The sequence below is a fragment of the Cupressus sempervirens genome, chromosome 2 (genome assembly GCF_028749045.1).
Source record: "Cupressus sempervirens isolate cs-2001-9-10 chromosome 2, ASM2874904v1, whole genome shotgun sequence".
Lineage (NCBI taxonomy): Eukaryota > Viridiplantae > Streptophyta > Pinopsida > Cupressales > Cupressaceae > Cupressus > Cupressus sempervirens.
The window spans coordinates 111525455-111533326 of record NC_143119.1 but is presented as its reverse complement, the minus strand read 5'-3'; positions in this window follow the sequence as shown (position 1 = coordinate 111533326).

Here is a 7872-nt window from a genome sequence, read left to right as displayed (position 1 = left end):
CTTGAAGTATTTTTTTTCACCCTACATATATCACTTTGAACGATTGGAAATGTTATTCCAATATTTAGATTAACTAAATGGGCAACAAGTCATCCCAATCTTTATTATCAACATAAGCTTGGCTACACTTGCACTACAAAATGAATTCGTTTTTTGTATGTTTTATTAATTTAATTTGAATACTGTGAATCCATTTTTTGTAAAATAATTAACAAATTTTATTCTATATTTTTTTTAAAAAAAAGTATAGATAAAAATTATTTCAATTACATTATAAATAATAATAAAACATATATGCAATGGGCATGATCCCATAATTTATCTATCAAACAATAAAGATAAAATAAAATTTAAAATAGATATTTATTTTTGAAATATCAACAAATCTATTATTTGTATATAAATTAATTCCTATAAGAGGAAAATATTGAACCACTCATAATATAGATAAATATTATGTAAAATACTATAAAAACAAAATTTTAGATAATCATAATTCATGGAACTTTAAACAAGATAAACTAGAACATGTAAATAAGATGAAAAGTATACCATTGAATCCAAAACTCTTTTTTTTTGGGATTCGTAGTGATGTATGATAGCCCTTATCAGATACATGGAATACCGACTTTAAAGATAATTGGCCCCACATAAAATCATGAGGAAGACGTTGGCCTGTAATAATTGGTATAGAGGGGGCAAATGGAATCTTTTCCGCCACCATAAAACTCCAAAATGTGGACCCTCACCTTGTCGTTTGATGCTGTCCCTATTATTTCCATTGATAGTATTGGTACTTATATTTAAACTATTTATAAGTATTTGGAAAATGTTGAATATATATAACCTTATTGATTATTTAAAAAAAAATCTGTTATTATCTTAATCTATTATTATTAGTCAATAGGTCTTCTATTGTAGAGAAGTTATACATGTAAAATATATTTTATTATTTTTTCTTTTAATAAGAATATCTTTTAACATTATTTATTATAATATCCTATCATTTTTAATGTCCTAAAAGAAAAGAAAATATTTTAAAAGATAAATACTAATTAAATCATTATCAAAGTTAAGACTAGCAACTCTACAACGACGATTGCAACAAGCTAGTGTTGACATACTCTAGATCTTTTGGTTGTTAAGGGATTATTCATTGGTTTGTACTATTTTATGTGCCTTATGTTGTGGTGTGAGCGTTGAGCAGTGATTTGGGGTTGATGGGTAACCGCCCCATTTCATATTCTTTATTTTGGTCATTTTATCTCTAGCCCATGAAAGAGTAGAGGACTATCTAAGGTTCAAAATTTGAGCTAAGTTGTCCTCTATGTCCTATCTCCTCCCACGACTAACTATCTGTACTAACTAATTGGGGGGACAGGGGTGTGGGTGTGGGTGTGGGTTTTCATCGTGAGGGCAAGGAGCTTTCTTTTTTTCTCTCTGCTAATAAGGTAATAATAATAGAGTAGATAGATTTCTTCAGAGACCATAAACCCTAAATTAAAAAATAGGCACCCCTAGTTGTTGATGGAGAGGTCCTTTGTCCCCCAACCCCCAATGGGAAGACAACTATAGATAGGCTTCACCTTTCTCGCCCCCCTCCCAAAAGGTATATTAAGTGGAGTTCCACCCCCAATCCCTACTATTCTAAAGGGCCTTATCTCTGATTAAAGTCTCAAGAAGCTATTGAATAACTAATAATATTTTTATGCCAGAATGGGGGCTTCTAAATAGTAGGGGGTATGGGGGTATGCAAGGGGAGCCCCTACTATACTATTATGGTACTAGTCGAATGGAGACTAGAGAATAAACTATTGTCTCGAGGGGTTTTAACCGAGAGTGCTTTCTCCATGCCCCCACCCCATTCTAGTTGTTGGTTGATCTCCATTAATTAATCTAACCATCCTTTGTCTCAATTGTGGTTGGAGTATGGTTTGAAGCTCATGGAGGACAAGTGGAGGAAGGGTTTCCCTACTATTCTAATGGGTCTAGAGGAAGGTTTACTTGACCCCTACCATTTTAAGGGCTAACCCAAAACAACACCATTCTATAGGATGAGGGAGGCCCCTACTATTCTATGGACACCCTTTTATGGAACAAAGGGGAGTCAAGAAGATGAGAAATAATAGCTACCTCAACTCAATAGCATTTGAGAGTTGGTCCTACTTGAGAAACAAGGGACCTAACTTATGATAAACATCCATTATACTTCATTGCCCCTTCTAAAGGATCCTTAATAAGGAACTTATGTAGGTAGTGTAATGCTTTGTCCACCACCCCTGAAACTTATGAATAAGGAAGGCCCCCTAAAATTCTATGGTCCTGCAAACACCTGATGATTCTATTCTCGATAGTGCATAGGGTTTAAAGGTCCTTAAAAAGAGTAGACTCGATTCTATTCTTATATATCATAAGCTAGGAAAAGTCGGCTTAAAAACCCTTTCAAAATATTAATAAACATCCATTTAGTTGGCTTGTATTAATCAAATAATTAACAAAAGTAACTTATTATCATTCAGCTAACACTGGACTGAACACTCGGTTAATACATAACTTTCTTCGATGACCAACCAAACTTGGTTAACACTATCTACTTTGATGACCGATCAAGATTGATTAACACTGACTTTTTCTCAGTTGATATTGGAATCTCCTTTGGTGACCGTCTGAGCTCAACTTACACTAACTGTGCTTGGTTAAAGCTCGACATTTCTGTAACATCAATGACAATATGTAATTGAATAATTGATTCCAACAACTTCCTCTTTGGCATTGATGGCAACACAATATAAACTAATGAAAGTAAGAGCAATTATAATATTCTTAGTTTGATTTTGATTCATCATTCATACTAGCTCCCTCTGAGATTCTGGTTGGATTTGTCTCTGTTGCTTTCCTATCATTTTCTCCCTCTTAGCTATAGACTCCATTATTAAGACTTTCCCTCAATCTCATCACTTTTCCATGTTGACATTAAAATCTCCCTCTTTGACATCAATTGCCAAAGGATACAAACATATGAGATTATAATGTACCCTATGTATTGACTCATATGCAATATGCTCTATATTGTATTGCATCAACTTGATTGATCTTTAATAGAGATTGGTTGATGCTTAGATAAATTTTTCTTTAGTGAGCATTAGAGAGGGGAATAACCCCTAGTTTACCTCTTAGATGAATATATCTGCTATCTGCTCCTTGGTGTTCACATATTCCAATCTCACCTATTTGTCTTGAACCAATTCCCTTAGGAAATGATATTTGATTGTAATTTGTTTTGTCTTGGAGTGCATTACTAGATTTTTGGATATATTGATTGCACTTGTGTTATCACAATAGATAACCATTGGTTCCTTGATTTCTTCCTTCATTCTTGATATCAACTACTTAATTCACATTATGTTAGAATAATTTATTGCTGCAACAACATACTCTTCTTCTATTGTGGATTGAGAAATACAATTATGCTTCTTACTTGTCCAAGACACTAGCCTCTTTCCTAGAAATAATGCTCCTCCACTAGTATTTTTTCTGTCATCAACGCTTCCTTCTCAATCTGCATTAGTGAAGGCTCTTAACTCAAGATTTCCTCCTTTCTTGCACCATAACCCATAATCTTTAGTTCCTTTTAGATATCTCAAGATTCTTTTGACTGTCATCATGCAATTTTCTTTAGGATTAGTAGAAAATCTTTCAACCATGCCAACTGCCAATGCAATATCAGGTCTTGTGTGAGCCACATATTGAAGTTTCCCAATCATTGATCTATAATTAGTTTGGTTTACCTCCTTTGAATCATCATTCTTTGAGAGCTTATGTCTACTAGACAAAGGTGTTCCAACTAATTTGGAATCTTCCATTCCAAATATTTTCAATGTTTCCCTAATGTACTTTGATTGAGTGATAAATATTTCATCCTTCATCTGATTAACTTGTAAACCCACAAAGAATTTGATTTCTCCAAACATAGACATTTCAAATTATTTCCTCATTTCTTTAGAGAATGATTTACATAAGTTATCATTTCATGTAAATAAGATATCATCTACAAATATTTTTGCAAGCAATATCTTGTCTCGAGGTCCTTCCTTGATATAAAAATTGCTATTATCATTTGTCTTCTTAAAACCATTTTTTACTAGATATCCATGAAGTCTTTCATACCATGCTCTAGGAGCTTGCTTTAATCCATATAAGGCTTTATGAAGTTTACATACCATGTCTCTTTCGCTTGGACCTATGAAACCTTCAAGCTGATCAATGTAGACTTCTTCCTCCAAAACTCCATTCAAGAAAGTTGATTTGACATCCATCTGATATATTTTGAATCCCTTTTGTGTTGCATATGCTAGAAGTGTTCTAACTCCTTCAAGTCTTACAACAAGGGAAAATGTTTCCCCATAATAAATACCTTCTTGAGTATAATCTTTGCAGACAAGTCTTGCCTTGTTTCTTGTCACTTCACCTTGATCTCATTCATTTTGTTTTTGAATATCCATTTTGTACCAATCACATTTTTATCCTTAGGCCTAGGAACAAGAGGCCAGGTTTTATTTCTTTTTATTTTCTCAACCTCTTCATTCATTGCTTCTATCCAACTTTCATTTTTTAATGCATCTTTTATAGATCTAGGTTCAACTTCACCAAGTAGACATGTACCTTTTAGTTTGTTCCTTGTCAATATGCCTTTTGTCTCTCCTCCAATTATTTGATTAGGTGCATGATGCCTTCTAATATATTTGGCAAGCCTTGGATCTTTCTTTATTTTCTCAAAACTTGGTTCACTTGGTTCTTCAAGATCTTCATCCTTTTCCTTGGGTTCCTATGGTTGATCTGACTGTAGCTTGGGTAGTACTACCTGTGACTCGAGTTGCACTGCCTAGGGCTGCAACTCAGGTTGAACTAACTGTGACTCAGGTGCCTTTGACATTGACTTAGGCTAAACTACTAGTGAATTTTCTAGATGTACTTGGTTGCTTATTGGCTTCAACCTTCTGAGGTAAGGTTTTAGATTCTTCCTAGCATACAAACCTTCTATAATCTCTAGGCTCTTTTTTGCTTTGTTCTTCACTTCTTTCAGTAAACTCATCAATTTTTACATGTCCACTTTCTATGAATTTGTGAGTGGAAAGATTCAAACATTTATATGCTTTTCTTTTATTGGAGTACCCTAGGAATATTCCTTGATCACTCTTTGCATCAAGCTTTCATTTTCTTACATCTTTTAAGATATAACATTTTTTTCCAAATACTCAAAGATAACAAACATTGGGCTTATATCCATACCATAATTCATAAGGTGTTTTGTTTGTACCTTTATTCAATTGAACTTGGTTCAATGTGTGAATTGTTGTGATGATTTCTTCTCTCCAATAATTTGGTGAAACATTCTTTTCTGATAATAATGTTCTTACACATTCCATGATGGATCTATTGTTTCTCTCTACTATTCCATTATGTTATGGAGTTCTAGGTGTTGATACCTATCTTTTGATTCCTCTTTCATTGTAGAACTCATTGAATTCATTTCAAACGAATTCTCCTTCTTTGTCTAATCTTAGGCATTTCAGATTTTTTCCTGTTTCTTTCTCAACTCTAGCTAAATACTATTTAAACCTTTGAAAAGTGCCATACTTATCTTTTAAAAATATTGCAATCATCATTCTAGATTAATCATCAATAAATAAAATGAAATATATATCTCCATAGTAGTTTTCCACACCAATTAGCCCACAAAGATTTGTGTGAACTAATTCCAAAACTTCTTCAAAGTTATAGGACTTACTTTTGAAACTTCTTTTACTCATTTTTCCAATTTGATATTGTTTGCACATTCTTGTCTCAGGTTTCTTTAGATAAGGTATGCCTCTTACTTTGTTATTCTTGCTTATGTTGATCAGATTATCAAAGTTAACATGACACATTCCTTTATACCATAGCCAACTTTCTTTAACTTAAGCTAATAAACAAGAGCTTTCATTGAGATCTAGGTTAAAAAAATTACCTTTTTTCTAATTGCCAGTTCCAACTAGTTTTCCTTTTCCATCCAATAGTTTGGCTTTCTCATTCATGAATTCAACTTTGTATCCTATATTTTTATATTGAGCTACACTAAGTAGATTATGTCTTAATCCTTCAACCCAATAGGCATTCTCACATTTAACTCCATCATTTAATGCAATGATTCCTTTTCCTTTTACATAGCATGGTTCATTCTTCCCAAATCTAACACTTCCACCATCATAGTGTTCTAAATGTTCAAATTTTGTTTTATCACCAGTCATGTGATGAGAACAACCACTATCTATGATCCATGTATCATTTTTGCTAACATGAGAGATAATTGCCATCTTTTCATTTTCCTCATCATCAGATTCATCTTTGACAACAATATAAACTACTTCATCCTCATCATCATCACTTTCAAAATCTTTTGCGATGTAACATGATCTGTTATCTTTGCCTTTGAAGTCCTTGTAGTTTTTAAAGTCTTTCTTTCCTTTGGAAGTGTTGATATTCTTTTATTCTTTATCTTCCTTGTTTGGACACCTTGTTGCAATGTGGCCAACTTCCTCACATGAGAAACAAATCAATAGAATCTTTCCTTTGAATTTTCCTTTTCCTCTTGCCACCCTTTTAGCTAGGAGAGCTTCAATAACTTCAAGATCCTCCTCTGAATCATCTTCATCTTCACTGTCAACTTTTTTTCCTTTTGAGTTCCCTCCTTTTCTACCAAGGGATAGTTTAGCTTTGAATGTAGATTCAAGATTGTTAGAAGGAGGATAATTATCAAAGTTATCCAACTCAAAAGAAATCAATCTTCCCACAAGAGTATCTAGGGTTAGATCATGTGCTAGATTGCATCTCATCTCTTGAATAGTTGAAACTCTAGTTGCATAAATAGGAAGAAGAGTTCTTAGTACCTTATTGATTATTGTTTCATCATCAATTGTACTTCTTGAAGCTCTGATTGAACTAACACTTTCTTTGACCCTTTCATTATACTAGGTGATGTTCTCACCTTCTTTCATTTTCAATCAATCAAACTTTCCTCTTAAACTTTATACCTTAGCTCTTTGCACATTTTTATCACCTCCAAAGACTTTTTTCAATTTTTCCAACATGTCAAATGTAGTAGGACAATCCTTGACTTCATCAAATTCAGAATAGTTCAAAGAGGATTCACTATCAATCATCATAATATTGTAATCCTTTGCTTATTTTATTTTCTCTACAGACATAGGCTTGGGTGGTGCTACATATTTGTTCTCTGAGTAGAATACACCATCGTCACTAATGCTTGATATATGAAGCTTCATCAACTCCTGCCATGCTAAAAAAATTTCTCTGTTAAGTTTAGGAATCTCCCTTCTGTAAGACATCCTAACCTTTAGCTTAGGTCCTTAAAATATTTTCTTGCAAGCATCAACTGCTCTGATAAAAATGGTTGGAAATGTAATAGGAGTAACTGAGAGGGGAGGGTTGAATCAGTTACAATAGAAACAAATCCAAGTCCCTTAGATGTCAACACAAACTTTTACTTAATAAACCAAATTCTTGCTTTGCTTGATTAGAACAAGATATTTATTGTAACTCAGTTAACAAAGAAGTTATGATATATATTAATGTGTATTAACCTTTAATAACTCAATTTCAGAAATTTAAAAAAAAAACATGAACACATGAGACACCAAGATTTAACATGGTTGGGGAAACCACCAATGCAACTAGTTACAATTTTTCACTCTTATGAAGTGAGCCCTATTAGGAGCCAACCCTGTTAAAAGTCACAAAATATATTGTTAAGTATGACTCTATTAGAGGATTTAGTTCACCCTGTTAGGAGTGGTCTGGTTAGAGGTCTTTAAA